At 42.5% G+C, this 19,533-nt stretch overlaps 1 protein-coding gene and 1 pseudogene across 3 annotated transcripts in view; one reads left to right on the top strand and one right to left on the bottom strand.

The window, feature by feature from the left end:
• The window catches only part of IMMP2L (inner mitochondrial membrane peptidase subunit 2), a 1,700,471-nt gene that overhangs the window by 173,875 nt on the left and 1,507,063 nt on the right, over nt 1-19,533 (bottom strand). The gene's annotated exons all lie outside the window — the stretch shown is intronic.
• LOC134937135 (5S ribosomal RNA) lies at nt 15,366-15,484 on the top strand (annotated as a pseudogene).

The raw sequence follows: 19,533 nt of genomic DNA, 5'->3' as shown, positions 1-19,533 counted from the left end.
CGCCAACTCTTTCCTAGGCAGGCTACGCTTTGTATCACCGCTTTCCAGAATACGCACACAGCTGAAAACCTCTTACGGCAACTGAGGAAGATCATCGCGGAATGGCTTACCCCAATTGGACTCTCCTGTGGATTTGTGGCATCGGACAACGCCAGCAATATTGTGTGTGCATTAAATCTGGGCCAATTCCAGCACGTCCCATGTTTTGCACATACCTTGAATTTGGTGGTGCAGAATTTTTTAAAAAACGACAGGGGCGTGCAAGAGATGCTGTCGGTGGCCAGAAGAATTGCGGGACACTTTCGGCGTACAGGCACCACGTACAGAAAACTGGAGCACCACCAAAAACTACTGAACCTGCCCTGCCATCATCTGAAGCAAGAAGTGGTAACGAGGTGGAATTCAACCCTCTATATGCTTCAGAGGTTGGAGGAGCAGCAAAAGGCCATTCAAGCCTATACAATTGAGCACGATATAGTAGGTGGAATGCACCTGTCTCAAGTGCAGTGGAGAATGATTTCAACGTTGTGCAAGGTTCTGATGCCCTTTGAACTTGCCACACGTGAAGTCAGTTCAGACACTGCCAGCCTGAGTCAGGTCATTCCCCTCATCAGGCTTTTGCAGAAGAAGCTGGAGGCATTGAAGGAGGAGCTAACACGGAGCGATTCCGCTAGGCATGTGGGACTTGTGGATGCAGCCCTTAATTCGCTTAACAAGGATTCACGGGTGGTCAATCTGTTGAAATCAGAGCACTACATTTTGGCCACCGTGCTCGATCCTAGATTTAAAGCCTACCTTGGATCTCTCTTTCCGGCAGACACAGGTCTGCTGGGGTTGAAAGACCTGCTGGTGACAAAATTGTCAAGTCAAGCGGAACGCGACCTGTCAACATCTCCTCCTTCACATTCTCCCGCAACTGGGGGTGCGAGGAAAAGGCTCAGAATTCCGAGCCCACCCGCTGGCGGTGATGCAGGGCAGTCTGGAGCGACTGCTGATGCTGACATCTGGTCCGGACTGAAGGACCTGACAACGATTACGGACATGTCGTCTACTGTCACTGCATATGATTCTCTCAACATTGATAGAATGGTGGAGGATTATATGAGTGACCGCATCCAAGTAGGCACGTCACACAGTCCGTACTTATACTGGCAGGAAAAAGAGGCAATTTGGAGGCCATTGCACAAACTGGCTTTATTCTACCTAAGTTGCCCTCCCACAAGTGTGTACTCCGAAAGAGTGTTTAGTGCCGCCGCTCACCTTGTCAGCAATCGGCGTACGAGGTTACATCCAGAAAATGTGGAGAAGATGATGTTCATTAAAATGAATTATAATCAATTCCTCCGCGGAGACATTGACCAGCAGCAATTGCCTCCACAAAGTACACAGGGAGCTGAGATGGTGGATTCCAGTGGGGACGAATTGATAATCTGTGAGGAGGGGGATGTACACGGTGATATATCGGAGGGTGAAGATGAGGTGGACATCTTGCCTCTGTAGAGCCAGTTTGTGCAAGGAGAGATTAATTGCTTCTTTTTTGGGGGGGGTCCAAACCAACCCGTCATATCAGTCACAGTCGTGTGGCAGACCCTGTCACTGAAATGATGGGTTGGTTAAAGTGTGCATGTCCTGTTTTGTTTATACAACATAAGGGTGGGTGGGAGGGCCCAAGGATAATTCCATCTTGCACCTCTTTTTTCTTTTCTTTTTCTTTGCATCATGTGCTGATTGGGGAGGGTTTTTTGGAAGGGACATCCTGCGTGACACTGCAGTGCCACTCCTAGATGGGCCCGGTGTTTGTGTCGGCCACTAGGGTCGCTAATCTTACTCACACAGCTACCTCATTGCACCTCTTTTTTTCTTTGCGTCATGTGCTGTTTGGGGAGGGTTTTTTGGAAGGGACATCCTGCGTGACACTGCAGTGCCACTCCTAGATGTGCCCGGTGTTTGTGTCGGCCACTAGGGTCGCTAATCTTACTCACACAGTCAGCTACCTCATTGCGCCTCTTTTTTTCTTTGCGTCATGTGCTGTTTGGGGAGGGTTTTTTGGAAGGGACATCCTGCGTGACACTGCAGTGCCACTCCTAGATGGGCCCGGTGTTTGTGTCGGCCACTAGGGTCGCTTATCTTACTCACACAGCGACCTCGGTGCAAATTTTAGGACTAAAAATAATATTGTGAGGTGTGATGTGTTCAGAATAGGCTGAAAATGAGTGTAAATTATGTTTTTTGAGGTTAATAATACTTTGGGATCAAAATTACCCCCAAATTCTATGATTTAAGCTGTTTTTTAGGGTTTTTTTAAAAAAACACCCGAATCCAAAACACACCCGAATCCGACAAAAAAAATTCGGTGAGGTTTTGCCAAAACGCGGTCGAACCCAAAACACGGCCGCGGAACCGAACCCAAAACCAAAACACAAAACCCGAAAAATTTCCGGCGCTCATCTCTAGTTGATAGTCATCTCGTTGCACCAACCCAACTATTATAAAAATAGCAACAGAATATAACAGAAGATAAAGAAACATCTTTTGTGCTGCTTATCTGTATCAACACAAATTTTGAGTCTGGGTTCTGCATATCTTATTTTTATTTCTTCCACATTACTAGTTAAAGAAAAAATACCTGAAAAAGTTTGCTTTTGTAGCTATCAGAATGAATTACAGATTTTAAGAAAATTTCCCTATTTTCATAACTTTATTGTATGTGAAAATAAAACAAACATTTGTTATGAATTTTAATTACTTTTATTTAAATTTTTTTAAACAAACAACTACTGTAACAGAATATATTATGAAAGTTTAGAAATTAATATTTTTCAGATTTCTTCTGTGATTGCATGAACTTTCTCGTATTAGCTTGCAAATATAATCCCCCATCATACTCTAATTGTATTGCCCCTGATAACGAAGTTCAAAGTACATCACATCTTGATGAATAGGCACCCATGTTATCAGGGGCGGATTGGGATCGAAAACCAGCCCGGGAAATTTATGTAAGCAGCCCTAATGGGGGGGAGGGTCTGTTTGAGGGGGTGGAGTCTATCAAGTGGGAGGGATTACCGCACTGAAGGCCTGAACAAACGCAGGGATGTAAAGTGCGCGCCACAGACGCGCCGCAAAATTTTAGGAGTGTGGCTTCATGGGGAAGGGGCGTGGCCACATAATAGTGCCAATTCACATTACACCACAAAGTAGTGCCGCTTATACACATTGCACAAGATAGAACCTCCTATACACACTGCGCCAGGTATACACGGTATACACTTTGCGCCAGGCAGAGCACATTATACACATTGCACCAGGTAAAGCACATTATACACATTGCACCAGGTAGAGCACGTTATACACATTGCACCAGGCAGAGCACATTATACATATTGCACCAGGTAAAGCACATTATACACATTGCACCAGGTAGAGCACGTTATACACATTGCACCAGGCAGAGCACATTATACATATTGCACCACGTAAAGCACATTTATACACATTGCTTCCTGTCAATCAGTCTGCGTTCACATAGCAATCAAAAAAGACGCTGGATTTTTTTGCAGTTTGGCCTCTCACATGCATATTACGATCTGTACGCATGCACAGTCATTCGATAATCAGCCGCTGTGCGATCAGGTCTGAATTAGGCCCCTAGTGCAGTGCACTCTGCTGTTATTTTCCATAGATGTGAGTGCGGAACTCTGGATATATATATACAGAGAGAAAGAGAGAGAGCGCTACAGAAGTGTCATTCACTGTTGCCGCGATGCGTTTGCATGTATTGTGACAATTATTACACCCCCTGAGTGAGACTATTCGCACCTGCGATCGCACAATGCCTTTCCTATGGATCGCGGGTGCAAATAGGTGTACGTGCCCGAGACAGAGGATACTGTTATGCACACCAGTGCCTGCAGGAAAGTACTAGTGTCAGAACTGTTATGCACTCCAGTGTCTGCAGGAATGTACTGGTGTTTGAACTGTTATGCAAAACAAATGGACTCACAGACAAACTGGGGAATATGACATAACGTACACAGAAGGTGATAGGGTAACAAAATACACACACAGTGAACAGAGAAGCCCAGAGGCTAAGGAACTGGGTATCTCCCTTGTATTAGAACTGCTCAGATGTAAAAAGCAAGATGTTGTGTTTTAATACGTAGAGAACCCGAAATGCTGTTGCTAAGGGCAACAGCAAAACCCTAAAGGGTTACCAACGGGTGTGGCAGTAAACTCCTTGGTCAGAGATGGAATGATAGACACAAGGAGAGCCTCCACAATCCTGATTCTCACTTGCAGTGCACAGGTTTAAGCTTACTGCCACAAAACTGACCCGTGACACCTAGCACAGTGAGACAGGATTAGACAGGCAAGTGTTAGAATACAGCCGCAAACTTGCTAAGTTCACAGAGTAATAACAGAACCCCAGCAAGCTAAACGACTGACTCCAGTCTTACTGCTAGGTCTGGATTGGCAGAGTGTAATACCAAATCCCCAGGCCTATTTGCAGTAAGCAACAAACAAATACAAAGCTACACAGTACTGGCTAACTTTCATGAACTGACTAACCAACAGAGATTCAGCAGCATCTGCTTACCCTGAAAAGAGGCCTTATAAAGCAGGTGCTGTCCACGCCCCACTCAGACCTCACAGACTGTGAGCACAAAAACCAGCACCGGATCCCCTGCCGTGCACAGAGCCTATAACCACTGCACAGCAAAAGACCCGAACCGGAGTATCAGCTGCGCTCAGGTTACTCCACTAGCACTTGTCTCCCGGTTGCCATGACGACGTGGCAGCACAGGGCAGGAGACCCTAACAGATACGTGTGTGTGTGTGTGTGTGTGTGTGTGTGTGTATATATATATATATATATATATATAAAGGGGGTATTCAATTAGTGCAGTTTTGTTGATGGCACTTGGGTGCCGCTGTCAAGGGTTTATATATATATATATATATATATATATAGCAAAGAAATGGCAGCAGCACTCCGTTGAAGTAAATCAACAAACGTGTATTTAAAGTGAAAATAACATCATAATGGTCACATGAAGAACCAACGTTTCGGGGTCCTGAAACCCCTTTGTCAAGGCGTGAACGCCTTCAGGACCCCGAAACGTTGGTTCTTCATGTGACCATTATGATGTTATTTTCACTTTAAATACACGTTTGTTGATTTACTTCAACGGAGTGCTGCTGCCATTTCTTTGCTTTTTTGTGGATTGTTTGCTGCGGAGGGCACCCGGATTCATTGTAATTTACTGGGAGTGCCGGGCATTTCAACACTTTATATATATATATATATATATATATATATATAAATAAATAGATACACAAACAGGTGTCCGGCACTCACACTTTCAGGTGTAATAAGGAAACTCCGGTGCCTAACCTCTCAATGAGCATATAGGACAGAAACCAATGGTGGCACTCAGGAAAGAAAACTGCTGAGTGTCAGGAATCTGCATTCTCCATCGCGTCACTACTGTGGAACTACAGGTTCCAGCAGTTCAGTTCAGTTCCAGTTCCAGTCTTCAGTCTCCTGCAGCCTGGAGTACACAGTGCTTCTAGTTACACAGCATTAACTCCCGGTGCACTACTGATCCGAGCCAGCAACCAGCAGTGCATTGCATTAACTGTCCACGGAATTATTCTCCCGGTTAATCACCAGCTCTAGTTAACTCTCAGCTGATCTGGGCACCCAATCCAGCGGGGTGTGTTCTCACAGAGATGCAACATCCAATCATCGCAGACCAAGGGGTATAAACTCCAGTTCCTGGCTCAGTCTCATTGCCTTGGACAATGTGTCATATCCTTTGAACAGGTGGCTCCTGTCTTCAGTCCTCTGTCTGCAGAGATTCCCCAGTGTATTGGACCTGTGGAACTACAGGTTCCAGCAGTTCCATTCCAGTTCCGGTCTGCAATCCCGTTTCCAGCGATCTCCTATTTCCGGCATTTCCAAGTTGTTTCCCTGTTCCAGTGTTCCTGTGGAACTACAAACTCCAGCCACAGCCTGCCACAGTACATCAGCAGTAAGAGACTCTCCTCAGGTGTTATTCATTGCCTAACTTGTGCACCTTATTACCAGCATTCCATTCTGGGCATTGCATCCAGCACTTAACAAGCATGCTGAGTTAGGACTGTCTCCTGCCTGGGCCTTGCTTGGCTAAAGAACTTTTATGTTACAGAGACTGTGTGCTTTTACAAGTATTACCGGAGTTCTGTTCTCCAAACCATTTGCATTTTTCAAGTTATTTCACGTTTGTGTTACCAGTGACTTTATTTGCTTTAAACCTTCTACATTCTGCCATCAACTTGTCACCAATATATATTTGTGTTGCCAGAGACTTTTTATTATTACCTTGGATTCAGTTACCGTTTATCATTTCAGTTATGCTACGTACCATTTATTATTATATCATTGCTCTGTGACCTTTGTGTTTATTAAACATCAGCGCATATGCGCAGGACTTTATTCAGTCTCCACGCTTCATACGTTATTCCAACACTGACCAACTAGTGCCCCCTCCGGGAACAGACTAAATCAGATTCCTGACACAGAGTCAATGCTGGTACGGTCAACGTTTCAGGGATTGCTCCCTTTTGTCTTGATAAAAGGGAGCAATCCCTGAAACGTTGACCGTACCAGCATTGACTCTGCAGTTTTCTTTCCTGAGTGTCACCATTGGTTTCTGTCCTATATATAAAAATATATATAAAATATAATATAGCACGAAGAATCCTGCACTCGCATCAAAAAGTATTGACAACAGTGGGGTGCTCCTAGTGGGGATCTCCCTCAACGGGTGGACCCACAATATTTAGAAAAGAGTCCAACAATGTGGAGGTGCACTCATCCAATCAAACGATTTGCAGCAGCTTCAATTTTTTACAATAAATTTATTTCAGGCGATGTCAGGACGGGCGAAACGCGTTGAGAAACCTATGCAGAACTTGACCTGGCTGCTAAGCTAAGCTATACTGACTTTTTTATGAATTATTTTTATATCTATTTCTGAATATTTTATAGCCCTATAGTTCGAATAAAAATTTTTTTAATTGTTCATTTGACTGAGATCACAAATACCCCATTCTACTGGATCTGGTGAGAGATATCTGGATACAAAACCATTGGGTGTTTATGCCGTTTATTCTCCTGAATCTGGTACGCTTACCTGGGTAACTGTGGGGCTATAATTAGATAACCAGAGATATTACGCTATGCAGCGATGTTTTGTCTCTCTAATTTATAGATGATGATGATGGTGAGAAACATCACGATTGGCATCTTATTAGACGTGTTATAAAGATTTCATCTGGTACGCATTCATTTATTATTAACGTCAAAATACACCTTTAAGAACTTACTGCACCATAGGCGCTTGTTCTTCTCCATCTTTTTTGCTATATATATATATATATATATATATATATGTGTATGTATGTATATATATATATATATATGTATATGTATATGTGTGTATATGTAGCTATAGCAGCATGCCACTACTGACCGCCGGCTCCCGCTTTTGATCCTAGCTGCAGCCGCGACTCCTCTGTCCACTGCAGTCAGTGTGCTAGGAGTGGGACAGGGCTGGGAGGCGGAACGTCTAGTGACGGGGCTGGAGGCGGAGCCGTCATTGACTGACGGCTCGGAACACAGACCAAAGAGCTGTGGGGAGGAGGAGGGGCTGCTGCGCATGCGCAGAAGCTCAGACGGCAGCCATTTTCAAAGTGCTTCACTGAGCTTCTGCGCAGAAGCTTTCGGTGAACGGTGCAGCGGTCGCGGCTGGCGGCCTGCATGGGGGTGGCGGGCAGCTAATGAAGGGACGCCAGACCGGCCAAACGGAATCCGATCCGCTGTCCCGGCATGCCAATCCGCCGCTGCAGGTTATCTTTTCTGCATTTGTTTGTCTATGCTTAGCTGCCTTTTGCCATGTGACAGATCAAAGGGTTAGATCCTCCATTTTTGTTACTACTCAGTTATCTGTGCATGAGTTGCTGACAGGCTGTTTTAAGTCTCCTCTACCCCAGAGACTTACGTCTTATTTCCGTGCACTGTTTATTCTTTTATTTCTTACATGTACGGTGATCTATTCTGCAGAACTACAGCTATATTACTGTATATGGACAATCATTACAGTCTGTATTAATAAAAGGTTTATAATTCCAGAAATCTCATTGTCTGTGCATTGAGAGATGGACATGGTTTAGCTATCTGAATAGTTACACTCTGCTTACATGTAATGAGGGACAGAATACCACTTGCTTTTCCCCCGCTCGTGCCCTCCCTTACTTACTAAAACATGGTTCTCATTATATGGTCATTCAAAAACTTTAATATTTATTTATCATTGTAAAAGGGAAAAAAGCTACGTTTTTCAAAATGAATGAATGTTTTGGTTATTTTTTTGATATCGAGAATCAGAAAATAGTCATTAAAATAAAGACTCAAAAAATACTTTTTTTTTTTTGTTGTTGTTGTTGACCAGTGTATTCTTCCGCACCTTGGGGAGGGAGGGAAGTGCCCTGTGCCAGATTTGGGTGTGCATTTTAAAAATATTTCCATAGGCATCTGATGTGTAGATCTGTGGGGGTGGTCTTCAGTATGCCGACTGTCGGGACCCCGACGCCCAGTATACCGACGCCAGAATCCCGACAGCCGGCATACCGACACTTTTTCTCCCTCGTGGGGGTCCACGACATCCCCGGAGGGAGAATAAAATAGCGTGACGCGTGCCACCGTGCCTGCAGTATGGTGAGCGCAGCGAGCCTGCAAGGGGCTCATTTGCGCTCGCTACGCTGTCGTTATGCCGGCGGTCGGGCTCCCGGCACCGGTATGCTGGTCCCCAGGAGCCCGGCCACCGGCATACCATACTACACCCATCTGTAGGTAGGCATAGAACAAGCCCTTGCTGTTTACAAGAACTCGCATGTTTCAGTCTCTTTAACCCTTCTCATTGTGGCAGGAATCCTTAAGGTGAGATTTAAATCTAAATATTGGTTGTTTATGAGTATCCTTGTATTTTGGTTATGACATATGTTATCTTCATTCCTCTGTGGTCCAGATGAAGATGTAAAATGTAGCAGTGTGAATCAGACATAGTTCATAGTACAAATACAGTAGAGAGGGTTGCATCAGTTACAGCAGAGACTCTTTACTGTAGTATATTAAAATGCTGGTTTACTAGTTTCCATGGTTACTGTATACAGATAGTTTGAATGTTTTCCAATACTGCTTAAGTGGTTCAATGTAATAGTTTAATTTTAACATTTTATATAAAATCTGGCTGTTGATGCCTCTTTAATCCATGCCATGATGCAGAAGATATTTTACACATGGAGGAATGTGACACATATGTACAGTGACCATGCTCCTGGTGTGTACAATTTCTTTTCAATGCTGTAGAAATTATTTGTTTGAAACATATCTAATGCACTGAAAAATGTATGTATGAAGAAGGGTTTGATTTATTTCTTCACTTTATATACAGAGACAGTATAAAAGATTTACTTGACTGACTCAATATGCTATTTGTGTTAATGTATAGACATAACTCTCGTTTTGTTGAAGAACAAAATGGCAATACGCCACAGGGTGGAAATCTTCAGTAGCTTATACCTGACCTTTCTACTACTTCTACAAAGAAAGTGAAAATAAAATTCATGTAACCCTTCACACTTCTTCCAACTTCATGGATTGACTCATTATCACTGCACTAGTCACATTATCCCCACACTGTCCAAGTCATTTTGCCAGCTTTATAGCTAGGCTACATGCAGTTGCAGAAACAATACCTACTATATCATTGTTTCCTATGGATTAAGTATCAGCAGACACTTGGATAGTCTTAAAAAAACTGTATTATTTTAGCCAGAATTTCAAAGTTATTAAATAAAAAACAATGTGTTGATTTTTCAGATTCTGTGGGCAAAAATGTCAATAGCTGCTTTGAAAAGCTGCAGTTTAGTAAATAACCCCCTTACTGTTTAAAAAGGTGCAAATATGCATTATAAACTCAAATAATGTATAAGGCCTCAAATCTCTTGAAGTTTACAGAGGAGACAAGACCAGGAGTCCCAGTGAGTCACAAAAATGGCAACTACAGTATAGTAGTTTATTCAGCTAAAGGTCAAATGTAAAAAGTTTGATACTTTGATTAAGTAGATTGATTTAAAGCAACAATTTTATTTTTTAAAGGCAAATCTCATCAGCCGTTCCTACCTTTCACTCCCTCCTTGACCCACTCGGTCTGGCTTTTGTCCACTTTACTACCGTGAGACTGTCTTTTGCTTATGTCACTAGACTTGTTGCCATAACTTGGGGACTTACCATCCTCTTTGACCTCTTCCCCTACCTTTGACACTGTGGACCACTGTCTTCTTCTCCAAATGACACTACCCTCTCCTGGCTATCCTGTTACCTCTCTGACCACTCTTTCTCTGTCTCTTTTAATGACGCCACCTCTTCCACTACCTCTTAATATTCCTTGGATCTGTTCTTGGCCCCAATCTCTCTTCTCTTTCTACTTCCTCTCTTTGTAAGATCATCAGCTCTTCTATCGTCCAATATCATCTCAATAGTGATAATACTCAGATATTCTTTGACTCCCCTGACCTCTCCCCCCTCTCTTCTCATTCACGTTTTATGCTGTTTGTCTGCCAGTTCCTCCTGGATGTCCCAACACTTTCTTAAACATATGTAACATCTTAATAAGATTGAGCTCATCATCTTCCCAACTCCTTTTCAATATCCATTGATATCAGCCTCTCTTCAGTCCCACAAATCTGGAGTCCTTAACTTCACCCTCTCCTGTATATCCTAAATTCAGGCCCTCTCTATGTCTTGTAACTTCCACATTCATAAAACCTCCAGGATTAGATCCTTTTTACCCTATAAGCAACAAAGACCCTCATCCACTCATTAGAGATCTTTTGACAGACTATTGCAACCGCCTCTTCCCAAATCCTGTCTCTCTGCAGTCCATCCATTCATGCTGCATTGCTGATCTTTGTCTCCAACTGCTGTACATCCTCTTCCAATGCAGAGTCCATTTCAAGTTCCTCACTGACAAAACTCCTGAATAGTGTTTCTCTTGAATGATTCAATTAGAGTGTTACATTATTGAATTGGCAGATAAGCTGTTGTAGTAAGGAAATATGCAGTTCAATTCTGCCTTATTATAACCATTACATTGTATTTCTATTAAAGCAACTATAAATCTAAACATGAGAACTGCAACTTTATGAAGACATTTACTATGCTTTGGTACATTATGTTGGAGGAAAGCACTCTGTGTGGGTCTGCTCTTTCTCCTCTGGTCACTAGGACCCAGGACCGCCAGAGGCACGACCTCCAACCTAACCAAATGCACATCTGCATCCCATTGTGAAGGACATGACCCTGAGCGTCTCATACTCTATAACGGAGACTGTGTACCACTGCTGGAGATCCCACAATACCACTGTGTCACTTCACCGTCACTACAGTATATACAGTTTATAATACATCCCACAGACACCAGTGTGTGTGTGTGTGTGTGTGTGTGTGTGTGTGTATAGTCATACTATACTACCAACATTAACTCCATATGCTTCTGGTTGCATCTGGAGATATTGTAACCTACACCTGCTGCATACTGTTTGACCCTGTGTTATACTACACTAGCTAGTTAAGTTAACTATCATGTGGACTAACCTCCATCACACACCGCTGACACCTATTACTATCATAGGATCTGCCGATACATCAATACTACCTTTCTGCTGGGGATCATTGGCTGTTGGAGACAATGTGGGTATTATACTTTTTGAGTAGAGCTACAGCATATAGTTGTGTAAACAGCACAAATCAATTGTAGGTTAACACTCCAATATCCAAAATATTTTTCAAGTAAAAGCTACTTAGTTCTCCAGTGTGAATTTCCCATTGACTATTGTCATCTTTTATTGATTTTCTTTTATGCTGTGTTCATTCTGAATTTGATTAACTAAACCATGCTCACATTCAGTCCTCAGTGCTTTCCTATCTCTTTACTAGTTTCTATAGTGTTGGAGTTGGCTCCTACATATTTATTTATTTATTTTCTAAATGTACAATAGGTTTGGCAGATTGCAGACTACAGCCTGTTCTAGTTCAGGTCTGTGACCATGATACTGTATATATAAGTATTGGGCACTTCTGTTTTAACAGCTTAGCTGGTGAGAGTTTTCTCTGTGCTGTGCTTAGCTGCTGAGAGTTTTCGCTGTGCTGTGCTGTGCTTAGCTGCTGAGGGTTTTCTCTGTGCTGTGCTTTGCTTAGCTGCTGAGAGTTTTCTCTGTGCTGTGCCTGTTTTTCAACATTTGTGCGTGTCACATTCCAATATAATTTTCACTAATTTTTGATTTTTTTTTTTATAATTCTTTTTTTATCCATCGGAAAATGCCTTTTCATATAATACCATTAGTTTTTGTGCCCCATATAACACCTCAATTTAAATATATAATAATTTTACAAAGAGTATTTTTCTTCTATTATTTTAGCATTTTCTTTAAATCTGCACCTGGAACCCCAATACTGGGATTCCTATGCAGTGCACCTGCGTAACTCGGATACGTAGCATCATACATGTCATACAGAGGTTTGCACCAGGCATCAGTGGATCTGGACTACAGCCTTACCAGTATGCCAGAAGCAGGTAAGAGTTATTATTTTTAATGATAGAAAAGTGTGTGGGTGGTTTGGAAGTGAATATTGGGGGTCATTCCGAGTTGATCGTAGCTGTGCTAAATTTAGCACAGCTACGATCATCTTCCCTGACATGCGGGGGGACGCCCAGCACAGGGCTAGCACAAATACAAAAGCATCGCTTTTGTATTTGTGGAGTAACTCCCGGCCAGCGCAGCTCCTGCGGCTGGCCGGGAGTTGATCGACACTGCCACTGGCCGCAGCGGCTGCGTGAGATGTCACGCAGCCACCACGGCCCGCCCCCCCAAAGGTCCGGCCATGCCTGCGTTGGCCGGACCACGTCCCCTCCCGCCCTGCGACTGCCTCTGCCTGTCAATCAGGCAGAGGCGATCACTACTAAACGATGGCGCACTGTGGTGCCGGCGCATGCGCAATTCCGACCCGATTGCTGCGCTGTGATAAACTGCAGCAAGCGATCAGGTCGGAATGACCCCATTGATGGAAGAAAAATATTGCACTTGCCCAATGGTAGCCCAACAAAGCCTACCATTTTTAAAACAAGAAGCCTACTGCATTAAATATGAGCAACCCTTGTTTATTTGACTCATGATGGAGGAGATGTGGGCTTTTTTTATTGCTTTAGCATTGTCTGACATGTTCACAATGATGGCTCTTCTACCACTACACACACTCTCTAGCAGAACATTACTTTTTTTATTCACTGGTGACCATTGCTGTGGAGGATAAATGGGACTTGTCCTCCACAGTTTTAATGTATTTGTGGATTACAAGCCACACTTGTCGTCTGCAGTAAAAAAGGTTAAAGTCTTCCTATAGTGAATTACTGAAGTTACAGGCTAAGCTACAGCCTCTAAAATAATTCCAGCATACTGTACATTGCAGGAGTGCAGGAATGCAGCATTAAAAAAAAACAGTAATTTTATGAAAATAATATGTTGGTTTTTAACATTAATCACAGTAGCAGGGCTATTAGGCAAATGTCGGTATCCTATATACTATTTAGTCTTTTTTTTTTTCCAAGCTACTAATAATGATTTTGGCCTACTGTACCATGGATAAAATAGTTAATTGGCATACAGAATTATGAAGTGGACAGATAGGCTTTGGAATGCGACTACGAGCCCTGTCTACACTGTGATAGCTTCATACTAATATCTGTGCCATAAAATTACATGCTAAAACCTATGAGCCTGCACTGATTGATTGATTGATTGACTGTCAGACATTTTTGTTTACCCGTCAAAAACATTTGGAAACCCTAACAAGTGCTGACACTACCTACTATTGCCAAGTGCTAATTTCATCCCAGCCTACACTTCATTTATTACCATGTGGGGCAGATTTACTAAAGGGCCCTACACACTAGGAGACATGACCAATGTTAAAGATGAACCATGTGGAAGATGAGCAATTTCCCTTGAACTTCCCAGAGCCCTGACAAACGAAATTGAGTGTACACACTAAGCAATTTTTCAAACAATTTGAAAGATGAAAGATATTTTTGGAATTGCCACCTTTTTTTACATATTTTAATATTGGGGAGGCATTTTTGGGTGTGTGGGCAGGGCTGTAGATGGATGAAACAATTAAAAAAAATTTATTACCCACTGCCCCACCAATTTCCACTGTGCCACCAACTTAATAAATAATTAATTATGATACGTTTATATATATATATATATATAATATACACACACACACACACAATACAGTCCCTTGGTTACGACTAGCAAGTCACTTCCCTGTTCAGGGACCAGGCGGCACTCCACGGATTTGAAAAAAGCTATTTTTATATATCAATAGGAATTCAGTGCATCAAATATATGAGCATAGTGCTTTGCACTATGCTCATATATTTGATGCACGGAATTCCTATTCCTGAACAGGGAAGTGACTTGCTAGTCGTAACCAAGGGACTAAATTGTATATATTCCAATAGGAGGGCACCCCGGTGGCTGCTAAAATAGAGAGTGCCTGCTATTTTCTTCTTGAGATACATATATATGTATATATATATACATATATATATGTATATATATATATATATATATATATACACATATACAGGCCAGAGTGCCTGGCTCTCCCATTAAGACCACTGGGTGCCTCCACAAATAATAGTCACATAAAGTCCAAAGGTGCGGCACTCCTAGCGGCTTGAATAAAGGACAACAGCAGGGCATGCGTGTAGGCAATGTTTCAATGCCTTTATTGCGGCAAATAAGACCTGAAGACAATGCCGCAATTAAGGCATTGAAACATTGCCTACACGCTTGCCTTGCTGCTGTCCTTTATTCAAGCCGCTAGGAGTGCCGCACCTTTGGATTTGACTGTGTATATATATATATATATATATATATATACACTGTACTGTACTATGGGTCCCGCCTCTATGTGGGTTGGATTATGATTTGGCACCCCAGCAGCTGTTCAGGGTGGGTGAGAGTGCGAGATTGTCTGTATATAAGTTGATGTAGTCCAGTATTCTGTTCCATATCTTTTCCTGCACCCGCCATATATTGCAATTTTACCTAGGGGTACTGGCAACTGTGGACTCTACATGTACCAGGGTTCTATACATACACTGATTAGCCTGTTGTATTGTGATTGTTTTTCTTCTTATGATTACTTACCTTTCGCCAATAGTTGGTCATTGATTGTTTGCTGACATCCCTAGATCTAAAACCATACCTCACTGGGCATGCCCAATTCCATCTGAACTTGGAAACTAAAGCAGTGTTGGGCCTGGTCAGTACTTGAATGGGAGACTTCTTGGAAGACCAGGTGCTGTAGATACTTAACTTGTGGTGGATTTTTCTTTGTCACCCAGGTGTAAGGATGTTGGCATGGCACAAGGCCATCTTGGTTTTCTTGATGACAATCTACTCACACAGGCGGAACATGGTGTTATCTCTCTAACTGTTGATGACGCCGACAAGGTCCTCTTTGACCAAGTAGATTTTGATACACTACCGTCTGAAACTCCAGCAGACTTATACCACCAGCTCCTTAGGTTGAGAAAGAGGGAAGTTGACCTTACTCTACACGGACAGTTCCTGTCTGAATATCATAGGAAAAAACAGATACCTAGGGATTTTAGTGTTAACAATATTCCAACACGTTTAAATGCAACAAATTGACGACTGTTATCTCTTACTATCAAAATCACACAGTCTACAGGTGGTTTTTGGGAGATTCGCGGCACAGCCGACTGCAGATATCCTATAGACAATGTCGACAAGGATGAGAAAATTCCGTACAGCCGAGTCTGGCTCCTCAGCCTCTACTTCTGATACTGATTACTCAGATACCCGTCCAACACATAGTGCTTTTTTAGAGCATACTACGACTGTTAACAGACAGACACAGATCACGCAGACCACACCCAAGGAAGGGGAGATACATGGTGCAGGTGTCAAGACAAGACACGGACTTAGTGTTTAACTTGTCAAGTAGACAACATGATGAGCCTTCTATGAAATTTTTATCCAGGGGACTTTCCTTTGTCCCCACTTGTCCCCATAAACCATTTGACACCACTGTTGACATGTATAACTTTGGTCACAAACTTAGACTACTTGAACTCTTCACGACTGACTTAGGTACCAATACGGTACAATTTCGTAAACCATCAACCTTTACCCAGTTTCCTCTAACCCGATCATCAAAACATTTGTTCGCCTGGTTAAGCATGAAATCAATAATGCCACACCACACAAATGATTTGACAACTTGTCAAAAACTGAATGACAGTCACTTACCTCTTTAAAACGAGACACCAGTATAGTTATTAGACCTGCTGACAAAAGTGGTGCTGTTGTTGTGCAAGATTGGGCATATTACAATACTGAGATCCTTAGACAGTTGGAAGACACCATGACCTACCCTTGTCAAAATACCAATCACATCCCTGGTTTTAAGAAGTTGGTTGATCAGGTACTACTGCAGGGATTCAGGTCAAATTGGATAGACAAGAATACATTTGAATTTCTCACTGTAGATTTCCCAGTTTGTCCCATCATCTATGCTTTCTCTAAGGTACACAAAACCCTCTCTCACCCTCCTGTCAGGCCAATCATCTCAGCCAGGAACTCATTATTACAACCAATAGCAATTTATGTGGACTCTTTCTTACAACCCATAATACACCAGAGTGATAGCTATGTACGGGACACATCCGACTTTTTAAACAAACTCTCCGACCTCCATCTGGCAATGGACAATATTTTTTGGGCAACTATGGACATCGGCTCACTCTACACCATAATTCCGCATGAGCAAGGTTTACTAGCACTTGAATGTGCACTGAACCAAAATCCACCCATTGGTCCACCTATAGAATTCATACTTGAATTGGCAAGCCTCATCCTTAAGTACAATCACTTCACATATCAGGAGAAGTACTCAGGGCCGGTGCAAGGTCTCTCTGCACCCTAGGCAAAGCTTCAGCTTAGCACCCCCTAACCTTCAGATTCCCCCCACCACCACCTCTAGGAGGGGAGATGCAGATGGTCACTAGGTGGGCTGGGATGAATTGCATAATTATACATATACAGAGACAAGGGACAACACTCAATGACTTTTAAAGTAAAAATGTATTCACAATATACTTTCACTTTCAAATCCTTGAGTGATGACCATTCGTACTGCCTATGTATACACGCTAGCTGCCATGTTAGGAACTGTGAAGGGCACTGAGGCCAATTTCAAATTTTTGCTGAATAGCAGGATAATATATATGTATATTGGAGGAGGTGTATCAGAGCTATGAGGAGCGGCCGTGGGGGCGCCCCTCGGAAGCCATAGTTACATCTGAGGCACTGTGGTATAGCCTGATAGTGGCGGCTGCACCTGATTAGACCCGCAGCAGCAGCCAGCACAGTATAAAAGGAGGAAGCCGCATACAGAGACATCCTTCAATTTTTTGATAGATGAATTCAGTGGCGCCCTTCAGGAACCGGCGCCCCTAGGCAGCTGCCTAAAGCTGCCTAATGGTAGAGCCGGCCCTGGAAGTACTACATACAACGCTCAGGGATGGCGATGGGATTGAATCTGGCACCAGCATATGCAAACATTTTTATGACGGCTTATGAACAGGCATACATTTTCCCTGCATATGGCTCACAAATTCTTTTTTATAAACGCTTCATCGACAGTGTGTTCCTCCTATGGAATGGCACTGCGGATTCATTTCACGGGATGGTGACAGCTCTAAATCATCTGGATAATCCAGTCAAATTTACCCATCAGATTGATGCCACCCAGATAAACTTTCTGAACATCACAGTAATGCTTTTTAGGAAACGCACAGACAGAAACACTCTGCTACTGTCCAGTAGCCAACATCCACCAGCACTTAAGGATAATTTACCCATCTCCCAATTCTTGAGGGGGATGCGTAATAATTCAAATAAGTGGAAGAGCAACTCCAAGAAATGATTTTACGTTTTCAAGAACGTGGCTATAGTATGAGAACTATTCAACACTGTCTTCGGAAGGCAGGAGCAAAGCTCAACCCTGTAACAACCTGTCCCAGTTCGTCATCTACACCAGACCGTATGGTTTTTACCACAACATATGACAATCTGTCCAGCAGAGTCAGTAGATCCCTATGGAAGAATTGTCCAATCATTGCCACTGATGGGCATTTGAAATTGAAGAAAAGTCAACCACCGATGATGGCACACCGCAAAGCACCCAATCTTAAGCAACTCCTACTCAGACCTATGGCTGGTCCTAACAAAACTAACAGCACAACATGACTACATGAGAGAAAACCAGGTTGTTACAAATGTACTGGGTGTGTAACCTGTATGAGTATGTTAACAGGCCCTACATTTCCACACCCACATACAGGATGACCTATCAACATCAGATTTAAACTACATTGCATCATGGACCATGTAGTCTATATACTGACATGCCCTCCCTTGTGGCCTCTATTATGTGGGAATGACCACTAGACATTACAGAGACTGGATGGATAACAATCGTACCTCTATACACCAGGCTATTGAGTCTGGGTCAGTGGAACAGCCCGTCGCACGTCACTTCTTGAATGCATGACATCAGGTCTCCAATTTGCAGTGTAAACTCATAGACTGGATCCCCCACCGGCACATGGTGGTGACCATACATAGACTCGACACGATTGCATCAAGAGGCATGAATGAGAACAATCCATTTTTCTTAAGTGATGGTTGCTATCAAGTGCCTAGGAGCCTTTATTTAATGAGAATAACCTGCAGTTGTTGTTTCGTTGCTTTGCCTATCCAAGTCTTGTGTTCACTAACAATTTTTTTCCATGACTAATATCTGCTGTATGGTGATATAATGAGCCATGGAGTATATTTCTGATTGAATTTGCTTATGAAACGTCTGACACTATATACTTACAGTGAATATAAGGGAGATGGGGAACAGGGATGTCCTCTGCACCAGACGATTATTAATATTACCTAATTTTGATAAAGAATTCCCCAAATTATATGATTACAGAGAGTTTTTTCACCATTCATCATAGGGGGTGCTGCCATAGACAATAAGATTGAAGAGCAACATAGGACAGAAAAAGATTGTCTCTTTGTTGGCGCACTTGGAAGAAAAGAGAAAAATATTTGTCTATTGTCAGTATTAATATTAAAATATAACTTTTATTAGTACTTAACTTAAAATATATAGCAATTGAGAAACATAAGTGTGAAATAATATAAATCAATTATGTGAAATAAGTGAATAAATTCCGTGATACAAATTATTAAAATAATAAAAACTGATTCACTGTGCCTGAATTTTTTGCTCAATTCACTGTGTTGTGTTTATATATATATGTACCATTATAGGAC

Source organism: Pseudophryne corroboree, chromosome 6, assembly GCF_028390025.1.
Source record: "Pseudophryne corroboree isolate aPseCor3 chromosome 6, aPseCor3.hap2, whole genome shotgun sequence".
Lineage (NCBI taxonomy): Eukaryota > Metazoa > Chordata > Amphibia > Anura > Myobatrachidae > Pseudophryne > Pseudophryne corroboree.
The sequence above is the reverse complement of the archived record's forward strand: the minus strand, read 5'-3'. Positions and strand labels throughout refer to the sequence as shown.